The sequence below is a fragment of the Cyprinus carpio genome, chromosome B9, assembly GCF_018340385.1.
Source record: "Cyprinus carpio isolate SPL01 chromosome B9, ASM1834038v1, whole genome shotgun sequence".
NCBI classification, from domain to species: Eukaryota; Metazoa; Chordata; class Actinopteri; order Cypriniformes; family Cyprinidae; genus Cyprinus; species Cyprinus carpio.
Genome location: NC_056605.1, coordinates 29284717 through 29307093, shown reverse-complemented (window position 1 = coordinate 29307093; position 22377 = coordinate 29284717). Strand labels below are relative to the sequence as shown.

Genomic DNA, 22377 nt, shown 5'->3' with positions numbered 1-22377 from the left:
CATTTTCTGAGCTTCTGAAGCAATACCCATCTCAGCTCAATCACAGTTTTCAGTGATGGACTTTCACACATTTTACACAGTATAAAGTTGACTCCTGGTTGTGTGTGTGTGTGTTTGTGTGTTGTCTGGGTACAAACATGGCGTGTTCACCAGCACGGGGGGAGTTTGAGCTTGGTCTGTCTTGCATGTCAGACGCATAGGGTGATGCAGTCCATTTTTCTTCCATATTCCTCTGAAAATGTCTGCTTTCGGTCCCTGACGAGATAGGCATGTTCACTAGAGCCCAACAATCCTGTGTATGGCTTCTCGCAGTCTTAATGAGTGATCTTAAAATGATAGTTCACCCAAATTGAAGATTCTGTCATCATTAACTGAAAGCATCAGCCTCATGTTGTTTCGGATGTTTCTTTGTGTTACACAAGTAGTTGCTCTTTCTGTACAATGAAAGGAGGCTATGCCCACAAGCACTAAATATGACACAAAAAGCACTGTATTAGTGCATGTGCATTGTAAGTCTTCTGAAATGACTTACATTTCAGTCTGTTCCCTAATCAATCCATGATCGTATGACCAAATCATATGATTTTAGAAGAATTTGAAAATAGCACAATATAGTGGTGTGTATACAATATTGTGATGCTTTTTGTGAAGCTTGACAGCCACTGGTCACTAGTTTTCCTCCAACACACACACACACACACACACACACACACACACACACACACACACACACACGAAAGCTAAAGTACTTGTCTGTGTTTCCCAGTGTTATTATATCAATATCTGCACAGTATTATAGTTTTAAATAATATTTTTAAATATTATTTATTATTATTGTTTATTTATTTTTATATACAGTATTATGTTTTGTTTTCATTTTAATTTGAGTTATTTGTTTTATTGAAATATTTTTATTTAGGTTTAATTTATTTTTATTTTATTTAGTTAGTAATTTTAGTGCCTCAACTTAAACTATATGCAAAAAAGAGATGTAACTAACATAATATTTTTTTTTGCTCATCAAATCAGCATATTAGAATGATTTCTGAAGGATCATGTGACACTGAAAACTGGAGTAATGATGCTGAACATTCAGCTTTGATCACAGGAATAAATTACATTCTGATATCTATTCAAAAACAAAACATTTTTTTAAAATAAATATAATATTTCTCCATGTTACTTTTTTTTGTGTTTTTAATTAAATAAATGCAGCCTTGGTGAGCAGAAGAGACCTCTTGCAAAAACTTTTGAACTTGAAGTGTGCAGTATGTATAGTTTGATGACTAAAGGATTTTTATTTATAAGAGATGCTTCTTGTCTGTTTTGATCTTGTTGCAATGCATTATGGGATTGTCTTCACCAGAATATATGCATGCGTTCAATGCAGCTTGATTTGAGTCATGATTAAAATGCTCCCTATGTAAAAGCTAACTAGGTTTTTTGTCAGAGTCAAATTGTGTAAGTGTGTATCCTCCTCTACTTCCTCAGCTCACTCATTAGCAGTTGGCTTCACTTCTTCAATAATCCTAAGGTCACATAAGGTCACTGAGGGTCATTGTGATTCACAGTGAGAAGGCCGACAGGGGCTCAGCCACCATCTGATTAGACAAATGTTTTCCCCTTCAGCAAGGTGACCGGCTCCACCCGCACAGCCCAAGTGTGCAATTAGGAGACCTGTGATTTATTGCCTTTACTGACGTCCTTTCAGTCCAGCACATATATCACCAAACCATGAGTGATTCACCTTTTACTGATTGATTGTTCCTCTATATATGAAATTAGCTCATTAGAGCAAATGGGAAAAATGAAATGCAGTTTAGAGCCTTCAAATAAAGCAGCACAGCAGCCGTGCCAAGAGGGATTTGAAGACCGAATTTTCCTCAGTAATTGTCTTTCTCTATAAATCCTTTTCACCACAGAAAAACCCTCAGACTGCTGCAGAATCACAGTGTGTTTTCTTGTGGGTTTTCTCAGTCGTGTATTGTGGTACTTAAAATATCATCCAGATTTTCCAGTCTTTCTAAAATCCGACCCTGTAGGAAAGAAAAATCACAGATGAAATCTCTTTATTATCTCAAGATTAAATGCAGAACTTTTCTCCTGCTTCTCTTGTGTAACTCCTGAGAAAAGCCCCCAGTGATCTTACATGTGTCTCAAACTAGCTTCGATTTGACAAGATACAGTACCAAAGCCAGAGATCTCAATATGATCTCACACATTTCTCATCAGATTCTCCCAAGACCAAATAATCTACTGTAAGTCATGCTGTTTGCATTCATTTAATAGCTCTAAACTCTTGCTGCATGTCAGCTAATGACTCATTTGTACTGTTTTATTTCTCTAAAGGAATTTTAGGAGAAACATCTGAGACAAAGCTCCATTTAGTCTCACGAGTCATGAATTAACAAGGAATTTTTAAGCCTCCTGCTTCTCAGATGTTTCTCCTAAATAAAATGTCTCCTTTAGATTTTCAAAGAAAATCTAAGATCTCAATGTCTCAATTTGTGCTCAGATTTGTCAAACACCAAAGTCTGCAATCAAAAAATCTCAGCATGAACTTAAAACATTTCTCACAAATTCTCCCAAGATATTTGCATTCAATTTGTAACTCTAAACACTTACTGTATGCCAGTTATCGACTCATGTATTTGTTTTATTTCTATTAAGGAATTTTTGGGAGAAACAACAAAGACAGGACCTACTGTATAAAACATAACTGAGATCTCCATTAAGTCTAATGACCAATGAACAATCAATGCAATTTAAGTCTCCTGCTCATCAGATGTTTCTCCTGAAGAAAAAAAAAAAAAAAAAAAACAGTGATCTCAAATGTGTCTTTTCTAGAGTTTCAAAAGGGATCACAGTGTTGCAGATTTGTCAAAATACCAAAATCTGCAATGAAAAGTCAGAGATCTCAAACATTCCTCATCAAATTCCCCCAAGACCAAATACGACTTACTCTCCAAGACAAAATTATGTTAGGTGCCATCCACATGAAATGAACCCTACACTCTTACTGTATGTCAGTAATTGACTCATTTGTCTCTATTTTTATGTCTCCTAAGCTATTTTAGCCAATTGATTCTTCAATGAAACATAACAGAGAGCTCCATTAAATCCCATGAGCTATGAACGAGCAACCTCTGAGCAATAAAATTAGTCTCTGGGACTGGATTGATTTTTTCCCCCCCGCAAGAACCACAAGAGGAGCAAGGTATCCATAAAAGATAATTAAACAAACACACAGATCTTTGAAGTTCACTGCAGGTTCACTGTTTCACAAAAGTGTAGTCGAACGCGTTTCTCTTATGGTTTACTAACATTCTCGCTCCATTTCTTGTCCGCTATAACAGGTTTTTAAGGTGCGATTGCAGTATGGAACGGTGACATGAGCCTCTGATGTGCCGGGTTGAATTTGCGTGAAGGTCTGAGCTGTTGAGTGTCATCCATCTTTGCTCTTGTCTGCGCCGTAATGATGTCTGTCAGGCTGCAGCAGAGGAAGAGGACTGAAGGTTAATCTCTCCGTATCCCCTCAGTGTTCTGAATGCTTAAAGAGCCGTCGGGCCGAGCTGACCGTGCCGTGTTTACGGGTCCCTGTCTCTGCTAAGAGATCACAAAGACAGGTCTGACACCTAAGAGACGCTTTGAGAAAACCAATGGAGAGAAAGTGAGAAAAGAAAGACTTTTTTTTCTTTATTTGCCCGTCACAGTCTCGCCTTTCCATTTTCAAGCCGTAGGTCCGTGTTGCACCGGTACTCAGTTTGTAAATTACAAGGTCCCTGAATGCGGTCTGGTGAGTGTGTTTAACATCAAACTGACACTTTAAGCAAGCAGTGCACCATGACAAATCTACAACACTTCCATTAAGATGAATGAAGGTGTCGCACTGTGCAGTCTAGATAGGGTAGTTTGATGTTTATTGTATAGATTGAGCTTAAATGTGTGTTGACAGTGTTACTACAGGTGTGATGAGTTTACATTAAATGAATGTGTAAGTACAATTAGTTAGCAAACAGCTTGCATTTAGAGTATGGCAGTGTTATTTTAGTATTGTTGAGATACTATTGTAGTTTTTGTTAGTATTTTTTTTTTAATCACTATATCACAATGTTTTCACGTCTTTCTTTCTAATTGGTTCTTTACAACACTTTACACTCTCGTTAGTTTTAGTTTGTCTTCTAACAATATTTTATTAGTGTATATACGAACATCACGGCACATTTTTGTAATTTTTTGTAATTTTTATCCGTTTTAACTGATTTTTTACATTCAGAATGAGCATTTCTAACATTTTTATTTATTATTGTGTTTAATTAGATGTTATTTTTATATTTTCCTTTTTTCATTTTAATCTTAGTTTAAGTTTTTGTAATTTAATAGTGTTTTAGGTTTTTGGCTGTGTTTTGTTAGTTTAACTTAAAGCTAAAACATGAAAAATACAGCATTGGCAACTAAATAAATAAAAAAAAAGTTTAAGTGTTGTTATATCTCATTTCAGTTAATGTTTATTGTATTGCAATTATTTTTACAAAAAAAAAATGTTTTTACCTTAATTTTAGTTAGCCACTGTTTTTGTTTCCGTAACACTTTTGATATTTCTAATTTTAGCTTTCCTAGGAAACAAACGTGTTCTAAAATGTTTTGCTAATGTTCCCATTAAGTTATTAAAATGTTATTTCAAAATGATCTCAAAACATCTAGTTTATTAAATGGTTTAAAATCTTAGTTTAATTGTGAATGTACATTTCATAATTTTGTGAACATAATGGAAATGTTACTTTTGAAAGTTTTCTGAACATTCTGAAGCAAGTACATTAGTAAAGTTTAAATATGGTAGACAAGCATCCAACTAAATTATTTCTAAAAAAAAAAAAAAAAAACACTATGAATGATGCTTAAATAACATTATTGTGCTAATGTTATGAAAAAATTATAAAAGACCAGTTCATTTTGAACAAACATTTTATTAATGTCAGTGGAAGAATGGTCTTTAACCTAAAGTAAGTTATACTACAGGGCTCTTGAATCTGATTGGCTAACGAACATTCTAAGGTGTGCAGTTATTTTCAGGGAAAGGCACGGCGAGCGTAGTTCCAGGCAGCTCTGTTCATATCACTTTCCCAAATGATTTCTGTTATTTCAAAGGTCTTACAACAGCACAATAACCAAAACACAACAACAATGGCCAGACAAATTAATATAGTAAGCAATATGATAAAAACGAAAGCTTATTTCCATGTTTTGCCACATAATTACATTTTATTATGTGGGTAAAGCACATACTCTATCTCTCCCGCTCTCTCTCCCTCACAGACACACATAAAGTTACATAACTTACAGTACAGAAACATACACGTGCTAACATTGTTAATGCATAATAATGCACACCCGAGGTGTAACGCTTCTCAGATTTGCGTCGTGACTGCATCACCACCTCGGGTGTGCATTATTTTCTAATAATTAAACAGCCTGTCTTCAATTGTTCCTTGCTTAAAGAATCCTAAAGAATGTTACGTAAAGTTGTGAGAATGTTTCCTGTTAGCTGGCTTTCTGCTGGCCTCTGAGGTCTCGCACTTCACTGCCAACAAGTTAACTTCCTCAGTGTCTGTCAAAGCCCAAAGTTAATGTACGTAAGAGGGCTGTTGAGGAATGTAATTGGTTTTTGAGGACTTAATTGCATACTGGAGCTGTCAACAATGTTTCAGTGTACGGCACACATCCATTAGGGTGTCTGTTTGGAAGAGGAGACTGGAGAAAGGGAGAGAGAGGGAGAGCGTGTGGAGAAAATAGTATGAGCATTTAGCTGAGGACCCGGTGAGGAGCTGCAAACATTCCCTGCTGTTATCCATCACCCCAGTGTCATGCTGATGAAATCAGTCTCTCGTGTTGAATAGATCCGCTTAGAACAACATGATTCGCCATGCATGTCCAGGCTAGTTTATGCTGGTTTGCATGCCTGTGCAGCTGGTTTACCTAGGAAATCTAAGCTAATTTAATTCTAATACCAACATATACATACCTACACACCATGCATATGGGGCCTATTTATACCTGGTCACTGCATGTGTTTTCACTGATCAGATAGCTATCTGATTTGTTAAAACGTTTTCATTTACACTTGGCCGTTTCACTTTCAGTTTCATTTGTTGCAGTTTGCGTGTGGGCTTGCTGAAGAGATACTCATCCGGGGTTGCTGAAGACATATTCGGCTAGTCATATCTGAACATAACATGCCATATAGCCTGTAAAACGCTCTCACATGTTTGTTATTTTAATATTTTAGGAGTAAAATTTGCATATGTGGTTTCAACAACCAGATGCATTTACATATTTCCAGTTTTGTCTGAAATGTGGCCCAGACCACCTACTGAAGTGGTTTAAGCAATCGGATTTAAATGTGTCTCGAAAACGTTTTGGAGGGCATTTACACCTGGTCTTTTCACGATCGGATAGCTATCCTATCAGAGAAAATGCATGAAGTGACCAGGTGTAAACAGGCCCATGTATATATCAAAATACAAACCAAATTTTATAAATTATTAAAAAAATATATATATACCAAAATTATACAAATCAGAGCCAAGTGTAATTCAAATTTTAATGTAAGAATTCTAATCCAAATAAGTAAGGCATGTTTTCCCACAGAGACTTGTTGATGTGAGACAAGAAAAATTTGTTTTTAAGGGACTTACCCCCGGTTTCACAGACAAGGCTTAAGCTATTCCCAGACTAAAATGCATGTTTGAGCTGTCTCAACTGAAAATATCTTGCTTTGACATCTTAAAAGATATCAGTGTCATTGTTCTGTGTCAAGATGCACACCTGTAATGTTTTCTTCAAAGGCATTTTTGTAAAAGTTGCTTAAATATCTTAATTTAACTTAAAATATCTTAATTTAACAGGCCTAGTCCTGGCTTAATCTAAGCCCCATTTGTGATACTGGGCCTTTACGTCTAAATAAAAAGTGGATTAAAATCACTGCAATATTCACAGTGTTGCTCTTTATATCACAGCAGTTTTGCATTTTTCTTTCTAACTATGGGCTTTCTTTGTCATTTTTACAACGATTTTACATTCTTACTAGTGATAGTAGTGAGGACTCAGTGTCCCATCCCAGCTGTGAACATAACTAGCCACAGCTCTCCTGTTCATCTGGTGTCATTTTGATTTGTTTAGGTATCCAGAACTTCCGTCCCTTACGGGCATCTGCGTAATTGCTTAAGATAGCAGATTATTTTCTCAGTCCAAATTGAGGAAGTAATTGTTAGTTAGGGATACTATTTGTGACTAATGCATATGGTCAGGGCTGATGTTTGAAGGTGGGCATCTGCCCGTGTGAAGAGCATGCAAACAAAAAACAGCCTCATTTCCTTTTAATGAACACAGCAATGGCAAATTGGGTAGTCTAGATCACTTAATGAGGAGCATTAGCCTAGCCACTGAGATGCTGATCAACACTATTCACTGAGAAGAAAAAAGTGCATTTCGAATCAGATTGTGATTGGTCCATTTACCCCTGACCTGAAGCGTGCTTGCTAATTTTAAAGATATATTCCTATTGGCTTCCTCTCAAACGGCTCGCTGTGCGCTCACTGCGCTGTGTGTGAGCGTTTGCCAAATGTCTAAAGGAAAAAGCTGTTTGATTTCGTATGGCTGATGGTGGATTTCTCAATGAAAGCTCAAGTTGTTTATCACCTCTGTGCTGATTTTTACTGTCTGATTAAAGGTGAGAGCTCAAAGAAAGCAAAGTGCCGTAAAACCAGTCAACCATTCTGATTAAGCTAATTCCCAAGACAAAACCTTAAGCAACACTGGGAAATGAGTGATTGATTGATTATTTATTTATTTAGTTGAGATGTGACCTTCTCCTGTTATATTTTTAATTCAGTGAGTGGCATCAAGTTATCATTATGGAAGTCATCCATAGAGCATACATGACTCCTTACAAAAGGTTTAAAATGAAACTGCAATCGACCTAATACTGACATATCTGTAACACTGTATCATCAGGTACTTTTCTCCACATGTTTTGGGAATGTCCAATTGTTGTAAACCTATGGACCTTTTTACTACAAATTGATTACACATCTAATCCATTTTATGTCTTCTCAATGACGTTTCCAACTGCTGTATAAGTTCATTAAATAAAAGAATGTTGTTTGCTGGTTTTACAGCTGCAAAGAAGACAATAATACAAAACTAGTTTACTCCTCACATGTGTGCAAAAGCATTTTGGATTCACAGCCTCCTTAAATTGTGACTTGTGAATATACAACAGCACGAATGAACAGGGCTAAACCTAGTACCACTGATGCATGGCAGTGTTTTTCTATCAAAATTTTGGATTATATAAAGGAATGACTATAAAACCGTTTTTTTTTCTTCTTCTCCTTTCAGATTGTAAAAATATTGATATGTCTGTTGCTTCCCCTTCCCTGTTTTGTTTGTTTGAATGGATGTTTTGTTGAATCAAACATTTTTTAAAAAGTTGATCACAAAAAAGTTATCATTATGGAACAAAAAAAAAAAAATTATTATGATTATTATTATTCTTCTTCTTTTAGCAATGATCGTTTTTTTTCATATTATTACAAATAATAGTCATAATTGATTATTTTTTGTTGTTATATATTTACTAATTTTATATTTATTTTTGTATTTTGCATATTTTATATTATTATATCTATAAATAATCTATGAATATAAATGTAAAAAATAATTAAATAATAATGAAAATTATAATCATTATCATCTTTATTTGTTTTTTAATTTGCAATCCAATTATGTGGAAAAATATATTAACAAATAATGATTTTTTTTTTTTTTAAAGTTACCAGCACTTTCAGTGTTTTTTCAAGATTCAGTCTGCCCTCAAACTTTTTTCATTATTCTTCAGTGCCTGATCTGAAATCAGAAGTATTGTCTGGTGATTTGTGTAGTAGAGAGGTGAGAGTCGTGTACAACACTGGTTCAGTGGAAGGTCAAGTTGACTGAATTGCATTGTGGGATATTTGCTGCAAATTTTGGGAAAAATAGGTCATGCGGTTAAAATGTGTTAAAACTAATATCTCAAAGTGTGTTTACTGTAGATTTGCCAGGGATATTAAATCAGAGAAACTCTGAAAAAAAATCTGAAAATGATCTGATGCGTTGCCGTCCTCATTTGCATAATTTGTTCCTCATTAGAGTTAATGCAAACTAAGTAAACAAACAATATAAGAGGGGATTTTTTTTTGTTTGTTTGTTCATTCCAATTTTTAATACATGATGTCTTTTTGTCTATCTTCATTAAAAAGCACAAATGTTGGTCTCAGTAAGATACTGTTGTGTTCCAACAAAGCATCTGCATCGTTTAATATAGTTAGCTTAGCAATAAATTGCACTGATGTCCTAGACAAGATTCAGTAATGGCTTGATTGGAGATACATTGAATGAAAGATCTGCTCAGCAATGATTTATAAATATCATAGTGATTAGGCTTTATTAAAGTGCTTAGACGTCTCACATAATCAAGAGAAGAAGCACATCATCATTATTGTCAACTTAAGTTTTCTCTGCAACTGTTCCCAATTATCCAGTATCCAAATTATTTCCAAATGTAAACAGGAGTTTCTGTACAATGCAGGACAAAATAATTGGCCACCTGTTTTGTTATTGCTCATGCTGTAATTGTCTTTTTAATTATTTGTGTTTGGCCACTTTGACTGTGAAAAGATACATTTTATGTCACATTGTTCCTCCCATTTCCCTTGGTTCTGAATGTAAGAGAAAGGCCAGATTAATAATGCATGACAGGAAAGCTTAAATGCAACAACAAGCACACACGTTTGTGGAAATAGGACATGATGAAGCTGGATCTATCCCAGCATTACCTGCCAGGAACAGTTACTCAGCTGAACGTCTCTCAGCTGGATGAAAAGGCCTGACGAATGCAGTTCCCTGTGTTGATGTATTTTAGGAAGTTTAGTCAGAAACATACTTTTAAATAACCAATGTCCAGTAGCTTTTTGTTTACCTGTCAGTCGTGATCGGTGATTGGGTGGTGGTATCAGTGGGAGGGGCTTCCTTATTCAAGAAAGCGTTTGATTGGACAAAAAGTTGTATACATCCGTCATGCGAGATGACGAGCCATCAAATCATTGCTCTGTTTTCCAGAAGAGAAACACTGTCAATTTTTAATGTGTATTTATCAACTTTTGTTGAGTGCATTAGCATTTAGATGACCTCAACCTAACCACCATGGACTAAAAGCCACAAAGGTCCCATTTTGTTTTCATGAGGTTTGCAGAAAGGAAGCGGGAGGTCGCCGCTCGGATATGATTTTGCAATACAATACTCTATTTCTCTATGTTATGTTTTATTACGTTGCATATCCTATTTTTGTGCCTCTGGAATCACCACTTGGCTATTTAATATTTTAACCGTTTTCTCATTGACTTTACAGTAAGCACTACCATTCAAAAGATTTTTCATTCTTTTGAAAGACGTCTCTTCTGCTCACCAAGGCTGCATTTAAATTGATTAAAAATACGGGAAAAACAGTAAATATTGTGACATATTATTATAAAATTAAAATAACAGTTTTCTATTTGAATATATTTTAAAATGTAATTTATTCCTGTGATGCAAAGCTGAATTTTCAGCATCATTACTCCAGTCTTCAGTGTCCTTCATTAATCATTCTAATATTCTGATTTGCTGCTCAGAAACATTTATTATTATTATTATTAATGTTGAAAAACGTTGAAAGTGTTGAAAACACTTGTGCTGTTCCATATTTTAGTGTAAATCTTGATCTCTTTTCAGGATTTTTAATGAATATAATTTTGAAAGAACCTTCTTTACATGAAATAGAAATATTTTGTACCAGTATAAATCTTTACTGAATAAAAGTATACATTTCTATTTAAAAATAAAAGCTAATATAAACTCCCAGAAAAAAAATTTTTTTTTACAAAGGCTAATTAAGTGAAACCTTTTAAAAAAAATACTTTTGTACCCCTAAAAGTTACATATTAGTACCTTTGGGTACCAACCGCAAGCAGCTTTTGGACCTTTTTTCTGAGAGTGTACTGTGATATAATATTACATAAGTCATACTGTCCATCATCAGGTACTGTACCAGTGCATGAGCTGCTGGCTGGAACATGAACAGACATGGAAACGGCTCTCAATTATTGCTCCAGTGCCCATATGTGGATCCACTGTGCTCTGACAGGCATCCCATCATCGTCCCAGCTGTATCACTGTCCATCTGTCACCAGACTCATGCTCTGACTGGAGAAAATGGAGTAATTGTGCAGCTGAGAGCAGGTGTGCCATCCAGCACCTACATGCAGACTGTGTCATGCTTCTCCTTTTAAATGAGCTCTCCTTTCCTTCCTGTCCTGTGGCTTTTCCTCTTCTCAGTCACTCTCGTTCTTTCTGTCCTTCTCTGATGCCTTCATGACGCTTCTGAGTTTCTTCTCTCCGTCTGTTATCTTTCTCTTCCTATTTTCAACATCTCTTTATTAATATGCCTGTCTGTTTGACACACATTGATTTCTTTCCTTTTTGGCCTACTGTATAACTGTATTAAACATTTAAAAACGTTTGGAGATTTAAGGTTCACAACCATTTGCAAAAACTGTGGCATGTCATCACAGAAAGATTATTGTATTATTTACAGAATAACAAACTGCAAAACATTTCAGCTGAGGCAGAAGAGACATGAGGGAATTTATAAAAGAGTATCATGCTGCTTTTACTTCTTATGTAGGCCTGTTAGCCGCACTTACTTTATTTCATGCTAACACAATCTTTCACCTGTGAATTCACCGTATTTTAATCATAACCACAGGTGGCTTGTCTGTTTCAATATAAAATGACATCCATCCTCCCCGTTTTGACTTTCAGAGTATCGGCTTTTTGTTTGGATAGAAAATCCTTAAATTCACTCCTAATTTGTGTGATGTGCAAAACCGTGGAGCCAGCTGTACAATGCAGAACCACAAGTCAAGGGTAAAGTCAGCAATATGGGATAAATGAGCATTGAGTCTAGTTTTTTAGATCAAGTCAAACTGACGATATAAAATCATGATACAAGTGATTCTCCAGATTTTAGATCTAGTGATTTGTATTTATTGTATAGTGTTGTCTAGCACATATATCAGTGCTGCAATGATTCAATGTAGCGATTTAAGTATTGATCATTTTTGTTCTATTAAAGGAATAGTTCACCCAAAAATGATTGGGTAACAAAGATTCATTGTTTGTAGAGAGATACGCACAGATGCAGGTAATTCACACATACAACTTTTATCTCTCTCTCTCTCAAAATGGCCATATGAGAAAAACAATAGTAGTTTGTATCAATAGATATAGCTGTCGGTCATATAATATTTTTATGCAAAACAGTTGTCAAAAATTAAATGATTTGCAACTTCCACCTTACTTCACTTTGTTTCCATGTTAAACTGACGCTTAGCACTGGAATTCATGCTCTGCTTCTGTGAACAGTAAACCTCACCTACTTTGATTTGATTGGCCATCACCAGGCTGAAAATGTCACTGTTAACTCTTTTTGTCATCCTAACAACAAGAGCACTGAGTAATGGAGGAGAGCAGATCAGTGCAAGAATTTAAACTACTGGGGGGACAGTTTAGTCATTTCTAAGTATTGGGAAGGGACCCTGTCTGTGGTGGTTATGGACCTGATGTTTGAGACCAGTCAGCAAGTACCGTAAACTAAAAGGTTATCAGAGTCTGATGTGATTTAAACATTTTCCAAAATTAATTTAAGTGGCAACATTGAGAAAATATATAGTGCATGGGTTAATTTTAATACATTTCTGGCAGAACTGATGGCAGTATTTAGTGTGGTTAAATGATTTAAACAGGTTTGTGTGTTCATACAAACTCTAGTTTTAATGCTAGTTTTACCTGCTCAAATGCTGTGCTTTCTGTAGTGCATTTGTAATTTGCAGTCATTTAGGCTACATTATAGTTTTGCATAAATGTCTGCTTTTTCTGGTGAAAAACTTCTGGTGAATAAATCTTGGATGTTTATTAGTCTTTTATGGCAGTGCAATCCACTAAACGACTTTTTTAGCACAGCCGTTTCACGTCCAAGTGCTTCTGTCTGTATTGTACAGTATGTGATGCTGCCATCATTGATGTGACATTCAGGCCCATTGTGTATTCCAGCTAGGAGCCTGTAAGCAGTTTAAGAGCCGATTTCATCTCGGTGGGGAATGTCTGCCTATCTCTGGCCTGTCACTTAGATACCACCGGAACGGTAAATATGATTAATCTACCTCCTTAATTACCCTGCAGTTCCATGCCACTAGTCATCAGCTGTCACGAGCAATTAATATCTCTACAATAACTCTCCATCTTAGCCAAGTTTGGAAAAGAATGAATATTTCACTCTCCTAATTCTTTGCTTGGTTAATATCTGTCACCATGGAGCCGGCGATGCTCAGACAGAGAGGTGTAGCGCTTCGGTTTTCAACGTGCATTTTCATCCGGTCCAGTTTTCTCTCTCAAAGATTGGAGGAAATGAAACACATTCGTCATTTCAAATGACAGTTTGTTTACAAATGAGCGCAAAGGATTTTATGGATGAGGACAGGGGTGTTAGAAACCAAAGATTCGTCTTCTGTTCGCTGATTGCGAAATGATTAATGCACATTAGCCCGGATGTGTTGTTCTATCTAGAGAAAAGAGGCTGTTACGCCGCTATAATGTGCATGATTTCTCCATCGCAGGCGGAGATGTATTAATCAGGTCAAAACTGTTTCATTAGAGAAGATTCTATCTGACCTTTCCGCAACAAGAATCGCAGAGCTCTAATTTCCTGTGAAATAGCACGCATCAGTAAATCTGACATTTACATCGGCGGAAACCCAGAAACGCATACCGATGCCCGAGACGTGGCGTTGAAATTGAGCTGTGTGCAAAAGTGAGACCCCGGAATGAGCCAAATTAGACTTAATGGGGAAGTGGATCATGAATACCATATTAATTAACACTAAATTATTGCTGTAGCTGCTGTTCGCTACGCCGTCGCACCAAGTAGGATTAATAGGATTCGAGCAGTATCAACTAAATAAAGTCTTTAATGAGGTCATGAATATTTGATTTGCCAGCCGAATCCGATGTATTGTACTTTGTTTTGAACAAGGACCCCATCGGAAGGATGCTCGTCTCCATCATCATTGTAATCATCTGGAAGGGTGGTGGCTCTGAGTCTGTAGCTGCGCTCATCATATTTTCATGCTTAAGAGATGGGAGGAACAAACGAGGCGAAATGAATCGCATGATATGAGGAGAAACTAAAGGCCTTGCTGCTTCGCTGCTCTGTCAGTCAGTGACTTTTTGCATGAAGGGACATCTTAATGAAACTGACAAAGCACCATTACATCATGTCTAATGATCTAGAACAAATTCATGTGAGATAACCAAGTGAATAGAGCTTTGTGGCATACGGCCCATGTTTGTTAGCTTTGAGGCTAACTACTTTGACTGTATTAACATTTATTTGGTATGTGCATTTCAAGATTCATGCTGTTTATGGGGTTGTACACACTTTCTTGTCTAACAAAACTCTTCAAAATTAGACTTTTAGTATTATTTATAATATAATAGTATTTATTAATATTTTGAATTAAATTTTAAGTGTTCATGTTAATTTTAGTTCATTCAAATGAACAACATTAGCAATTTTATGTGCTCTTGTCCTTTTTATTACTTTTTTAATATTTCAATTAGCTTTATTTTTTATTTAGTTACAGCAATTTTAGTACTTCAATTAGAAGCTACTGCAACAGTTCTTCAATGGTTCTAATTTCCATGTAATTTTTATGTTTATGTTTATATATTTTTTTCTTTTAATATTTAATTTTTCAAGTTGGCTTTAATACATTTTTATCTGGTCATAATACTACTTCATCCAGTAGGCCTACTGCAATAGTACTAACATTCTAATGTTTTTATCCAATATTTATATTTTATTTTATTCAGCTTTAGTTTCAATAGCAAGTGACAAATCATTCTTCACAGTTGTGATGGAAACTAGACTGTTAGTTAATTAAAAATCATACAAGCGCAGTCTTTAATATCTGCAATGCTTATTTAACAGTCGCAATTGAATAAGTGAAGGTGTGTTATAGTTATTTTTATGGAAAAATCTTATTTTTATAATCTTAAAAATCTTATATTTATTGAAAATGTCCACTAACTTCCTTGAAATAGGTAAACACACACACACACAAAAACTGAACATGAAATGCTATTGTTCAACAATCCTGGTTTGTATTTTTGGCGGTTGATTTTTGTAGTTAGCAAATGCAAAAGCAAATTTTAATGTGAAAAATAAGGTGTTTATAAATAACATTGCCTTTGTGCAAGTCTTGGGTGGGATGTCTGATGCTGAGACTATGTGACAGGATTTGGACATGTCTTGATCGCTTTCTACATCCAGATATTGTCATCTTAAAAGTAGCAGTGATGTGGAGTTTTTAGGAAATGCACATCAAGCCTTTACAGAGGATGGAATGCGTTTCTCTGTACGGATCTCACTCACGTCCCTTTAAGACGCACCGCCTTGCCTCTCTCAGAGTTGTCCACATCTGTCAAAGCATCTCTGCTCCTCTGAGACAGGTCACAGTGGACCTTCCAAACAAAGCAGCTCTAATAATCAATTTTTCCAGTCATAGAGCCTGACAGACTCATAAAGGAATGCAACCGTTCATCTCTCATCCATCCTCCTTGTGTCATCTCCTCACCCGCTCTATCACTGTCTCCCTGTCTTCATTCTTTCTGCCTGACTTCTTGTTACCTTTCACTCTTCTGCTTTTGATTATTGCTTGTTAGAGGCCGAAGGTGTGTGGCCACCAGTTGTATTTGTGTGGTAAGCCTCTAGAACCATATGGCAGAAAGTCTTGAAATTTGGCAGAGAGGTAGAGGAGGGTTTGTGCTTCAATCTTCGAAAACTTAGCATTGGCCTCTTAAACCCTCTAGCGCCATCAACAGGTTGAAGTTATATTTGCACTTGCATTTTAGCTCATAACTTTTAAACAAACGTAATTGTTTTTCCACTGATTATTTGGCTTATGACAGTGCTTATCATGGACTCTAACAGGATTTTTTTTGTTTGTTTGTTTGTTTTTTTTTTGTTTTTTACCAAAGTATGTGGCAATGATCTTCAGACCAAACCTGACTTTTAAAAAACTTCCAAAGAAATGGCCTTGCATATGTAATGGTGAAGGCAGTATTATTGCTACTCATTATTTTTGGTGACATTGAAATGCATCAATGCCACTAACATGCTTACTTGTTTTAGATTATCCATGTTGTTTACATAAATCAGATGCTGACAGAGTCAAAACACAACACTGAATACACTTTTGGCCGATGATTTCAGCCCTACAAATCTATTTTGTCCAACAAAAAAAAAAAAAGAAAATTCTCAAATATTTTGGGTTGCATCACTGCTTGATTGATTCATGAATTGATAATCATTCATTTTGTTCATGATGCATTGCTGCAGTTTATAATCAAACATTTTTGCCTCTAGAATGTCCATTTTGGTCAATTGTAAATAAAATGAGCTCATAACCTTTAAACGTCTAATCCTAAAATCATAATTTTTTTTATCCTTTTTTGGACGATGGTTAAATTAAAACATCCCTGCTGCTGTTGCTTTGTCCTGTAATTGCTGCTCGCAGCTACTGTATATCTTTCTCTTCCTTTTCCGAGCTCCTCTCTAATAACCTCTTGTCTTCTTTCCACAGATGGTTAGAGAAGGGAGGAGAGACCATGGTACGGGAACAATAGGTCATATCTGAGGTACGACATAGTGGGATGGCTCTGAAAAAGGTTGGATTGCTGTTGATTGCTGTTCTCTGACAAAGTGCAAAGTTGTTCTGTGATAGAAAACAAGCTCTTGTTGGCTTCTATACTATAAACTCTCACGTATATATAAAAACTTTTTGTATTGTTGGACCCAAAGTAGTTTTGGTTTATAGTGTCTTTCTGTGTACTCTTGCTATCAAAAAATATGCCCCCTTTAAATGCCGTTTTTATAGAAGCGAGCGCTTTGAAATTTGACCTTCAGACGTAGCTTTGTGATGTCTCATACGTTTTCTCTTGTGTTTTGTAGCGAGTGCACTGAGATACAGGAGTTAATTCAAAGCCCCTTTGAGTTTTCCACCATAAATTGAAGTTATTACCTCAGGGCACCGGCCAAAATTACTCCTTCTGCAAATTATTTATATTTTCCTGTTTTAGAAATGAGCCGAGGATGCAGACTAGCGTCTGATTAGCATAATTCAGCGGTATTCACACATATAGTGATATGCGGCAACCAGAAGTCATTTATTTTCAATTAAAGTTGGTAAGTTTTGCCAGTGTTAGTTATGTGGGTGTGTTCAACTACAAAAGTTTAGAAAAGTCTTGCTTTATGCAAATTAGCAGTAGGAGTTAAGACATTGATACTCTAGGAATTGAATTCTGAGCCAGTTTGATTCATGTATTCATTTTGTTCATGATTATGCATTTGTGCAGGTTATATTCAGATATTTTCCCTGTAGAATGTTACATTTTATTGCTGAAACAAATAACTGTACTTCCATGTTTAATCAGAAAAACATGGTATTTAAACTGCCAGTAGTTTTCAAAAGCTGTCGTGAGTTGAGTGCAAGTTGGAAAGTAAGTTAGTAAGTTGGAAAGTCTACTATAATCAACAATGCAACCACAGTGATGTGGGTGCTTCCAGTGATAAAAATAGAGAAAAATGTTATGTTATGCAAATTAGCAGCAATGTGGCAACAACCAATAGGAATGAAGACAGTGAAGCATGAGCTCCATGTCCTGAAATACTGAATAAATTGCATTCAGAGTGAGTTTGATTCATGCATTGATAATCATTCAGCTTTTTTGTGATGCATTATGCACTGCTGCAGTTTATATTGAAACACGTTCTCTGTAGAATGTTACATTTTATTGCTGCGAAAACTGATTCCTTGTTAAATTAGAAAGACATGCTATTTAAATGGCAAATCGTTTTGAAAAACTGTGGCAAGCTGATTGGCGCACCATACTGGAAAGCCCAATACAATCATCTATATAATGTGGGCGTGTCCAGCAATAACAGTTGAATGAAGTGTTACTTTATGTTAATGAGTAGCAATGCTGTGACTACCAATAGGAGTGAAGACACTGAAGCATGTGATCCATGTCCTGAAATACTGAATAAATTGCATTCAATATGAGTTTGATTTATGTATTGATAATATATGAATAACAGCGCTCAAATGCTAGCGGGAAATTTACATTTTTAAAAATTTCAGTACCGAATCGGTACTTTTGATAATGCTAATAGATAATCATTCATTTTGTTTATGGCACAATATGAACTTTTGCAGTTTATATTGAAGCATTTTTCCCTAGAGAATGTTACATTTTATTGTTGCGAAAACTAGTTCCTTCTCAAATTAGAAAGACATGCTATTTTAACAGCAAATCATTTTCAAAATCTGTGGCAAGTTGAGTGCATCAAGTTGGAAAGCCCACTACAATCATCAATACAACCATAGCGATGTTAGCATGTCCAGTAATAAAAGTTGAGAAAAGTGTTACTTTATGCAAATGAGCAGTGTTCCGGTGAACTACCAATAGGAGTGAAGACATTGATACTGTAGGAAATGCATTCTGAGTGAGCTGGATTATGCATAGTGCACCTCTGCTATTAATATTCAGAATGTATTTTTTTATTGCTGATTCATTGTCAAATTAGAAAGACATGCTATTTTAACAATGACATGTCTTAACAAAGCAATCATTTTCAAAAGCTATCGCAAGTAGTGCACTAATGATGTTAGTATGTGTTACTATGTGTGTACGCCCCATTGCTCCGAGCGTATACGAAATTACCACGGGGTATCAGCCAAATTAGAGGTTCATGTATTTTGATCTTCATTCAAATGAGGGTTTGAGAGATCATACTAAATGTGGCTGTGTGGGATCATATAGTTGTTATGTATCAGGGCACATGTGTTTCAGCTGTGTGTGTGTGTGTGTGTGTGTGTGTGTGTGTGTGTGTGTGTGTGTGTGTGTGTGTGTGTGTGTGTGTGTGTGTGTGTGTGTGTGTGTGTCGACACATTTTTATCCTGTGCTTCCACTAAGGAGCAATTAGCATTCATTAAACCGTCAGCCACACTTCACTGGGGGAGTGCTCTCATTTCACCATTTGATTTTCCTTTGTCTACAAATAGAACAGCACAAAGAGGACTCTGGCTTGGAGGCACAGTCTGTCAACTGGGAGTTTGGTGAAACCACTGGGCGAACTAGTTGTGCTCATTAAAAACCTTTGGTTTTTTGTCAGTTGGTGAACTTTTATGTGGATGCGGGGCTGTTGTAAGCAATGCCAAATACTGCATATGTTTCGAATAAACTGACGTAGGTTAATGTCTTGTGTGCTGAAATGTGCCTGCCAGATGTTTTGTTTTCTAGTAAACCTAGTATTTTTGCTAATGTGAGGTTACTGCAACAAATACTGACATCAAAATTTAAGGGTGATGTGTGTAATTTCTGTGCCACTTGCAGAATCAAACAAAATTGGAAATGTAATGCAAACACTCTCAAACAGTTGCCTTGACTACCCTAAAAGAGGTGGTCGAGCCAATGGTTATTTATTCAAAATTTGAGAATGGAATTCAACTTACTGAATTGTGCATATTGCATTATGCAACAATATGTTTCAAACAATAGTATGCTACATTATTGTCACATGACCTTGTCAGATTGCATTTACAATTGCTGCAAGTGATGTCATGATCTGTCATCATCTTTGTTATTAAAAGTCATCAGTTTACATTTTTTATTAAATTTTGTGTAAAAAATTTCCTTGTTTTTGGCTACTCCAAAAAATGAGTCAAAATAGAGATAAAAATCAGAGCTGATATTACTTCCGGTTCATTCTTCACACTGCAAATCGTCAAGGTGTCAGTTTGTGAAACAGTCAAGTCACATGCATTGCAGTTTTGCATGCAGCATGATCTGTTGTATACTAGACATTTTTGCAAATTTAGCAGGTCATCTGTGTATTTTGTTCATTTCACAACACTTTCAAAGTGAAATATCCAGGGATAAACTTGATTCTGGCAATGTTTCATTCCATTGGTTATTGTAAAATATTTGAAGAAATTCAGTGTTACATCACTTGCTCATCAACTGTTCCTCTGCAGTGAATGGGTGCCGTCAGAAAGTCCAAACAGCTGATAAAATCATCACAATAATCCACAAGTACCCACACCAATTCATTCCAACATCTTGTGATGCAAAAAGCTGTGTGTTTGTAAGAAACAAATACATCAGGATCATTGTTTCTGGCTAAAATACCTCTATAACTATTATCCATAATCTTGCTTTCTCCAGTGAAAAAGTCAAGTTATCTGAATCAGGAGAGAAATATGCACAGGTCAAGCACTGTTTATAAGCAAAAACAGCTGTAAACGAATATGTCACTGGATACCTTTCTCCTTTCTCCTTTCTCAAAGGATGAAGTGGATTATCGTGATGTTTTTATCAGCTGTTTGGGGTGTTATTCTGATGGCACCCATACAAAGCAGAGGATCCATTGATTAGCAAGTGATATAATGCTAAAATTATGTTCCTAAGAAACAAAATCTTCTTCACGACTTTGCATGAATTGTATTTTGGGTGAACTATTCCTTTAATTGACCATTTGCTCTGTAATCATAATTTGTATGAAAAAGAATAATAAACCGTTGCTGTTTTACTGCTACTAGTGTTGCATCCAGCTGGAAACTGCAGTGAATTATTAACCTTAAATAATTCAAATTAAAATGTAGGTTGAGACGCAGCCTGAGTTGAAATAATATGCATGCTATAAGAGTAGCATGTTAGTACACTATTCTCAAAGAACAGATTGCACTCCAATTTTGTATGTGTTTCTACTAGTGCTAGATAATTCATACCCTTCACCTTTAAATGAGCCTAGCGGTTTCTTCTTGGTGTCTGTGCTGTGGAGATTGGAAACCCTTTTCTCATATTGATCATGTTCAGTGCTCCTCCAGTGCATCTCCTCTGTGTCACTGCTGCCTCCGTCTCCTGGCTGGATTGTGACGTTTGATAGGTTAAAGGAAAGTCTCATTTCCTGGCCGGCCCGTCATTGGCTTGCTGCTCCATGCTTGCAGGGTTTTTTGCTGTAGAGGTTACTTAGACGGCCTTCAGGACTAATAGTTTTGAAAAATTGGATCTCTTTGAATGAGGCAATACCCATTTAAAAAGTAACAGGGCCATTTCCTGGAATCAAGGCGATTTACAGTGTATCAAAGGACAAAGGACTTTAATCTCTCAGTTCTTGAGATTTTTCCATTCCTGTTTTAAAAGTAAAGACAGCAAAGAACAAAGACGTTTCTCCAGTAGTCATCATCTTCTTCTTCAGAAACTAGACTAAGCACACAGTGATGGCCGTCCTGTTATGCTCTCAAGTGGTTGATTTGTGCTAGAGAAAGAGTAATCATCAGAGACTTCATCTTCTCTGCTCTGATGAAAGAAAAACAAATTAATGGAGAAGCTAAAAAAGAAGAGTGTAACAGCCCTGCTGATTAGATTCTGCTATTTTCAAAAGCAAGTTGTGATTACTGTAATTATTTAACTGTGATTGTCTAATTGAACCTGAACAGTTGTACAATACATTTGTACAACTATTGTTTGAGTTTTTCTTCAACAAATCTTAACCCCTATATTTATGTTTTCTAATCATAAGTAAAATAATAACATTTTGTTTCTCTACATCTGTTATTTTAGTTATTGGATTTGTTAATATTTTGAATCAAGTTTTTTAAGGGTTAAGTACTTCATTACTGAAAGCAATTTTGAATATTTTTAGTTTAAGTTTATGTTAACAACACTGATACGCATGGGGTTAAACTGTCAACATATGAAGCAAAATATCAACCATGTAGAGTTGTTAAAAAATGAAAAAAAAAATAATGTTTTCGTTACTTGCAATAAAATAAACTTTAAGTAATAAAAAATGTGTAAGTTTATTTTTATTTTAGATTATTTTAGTCATTTCCCATTTTCTTTTAGTTTAATGTACTTTAACTAAAATAAATTAAATCTGAAATAAAAATTAATAAAAACTATATAAATCATTTAAAAAACTAAACCTAAAAAAATTACAAAGCACAACAGAATAGCTAAAACTTTAAACTTAACATTAAAACAGAAAATATAAAAAAGTAAAAATATATATATATAAATAAAAAGTATAATAGCATCTTAATGAGGCTAAAATAACACTGCAACCATGTGATTTTTTTTTTTTTACATGATTAAATTAGAACAAGAACAAAACACATT

The 22377-nt window shown here is 35.5% G+C and overlaps 1 protein-coding gene across 8 annotated transcripts in view; it reads left to right on the top strand.

The window, feature by feature from the left end:
• Positions 1 to 22377, top strand: part of LOC109087828 (beta-1,3-galactosyltransferase 1) — a 141279-nt gene that overhangs the window by 49037 nt on the left and 69865 nt on the right. For 4 of the 8 annotated variants that reach the window (XM_042731847.1, XM_042731853.1, XM_042731846.1 and 1 more), the window contains exon 2: positions 16779 to 16833. The gene's annotated coding sequence lies outside the window, so the exon portion shown is untranslated. Of the gene's footprint in view, positions 1 to 11138; positions 11317 to 13173; positions 13280 to 16778; positions 16864 to 22377 lie in introns of those variants that run through there. The other 4 variants (XM_042731849.1, XM_042731852.1, XM_042731848.1 and 1 more) reach the window with 3 other exon arrangements.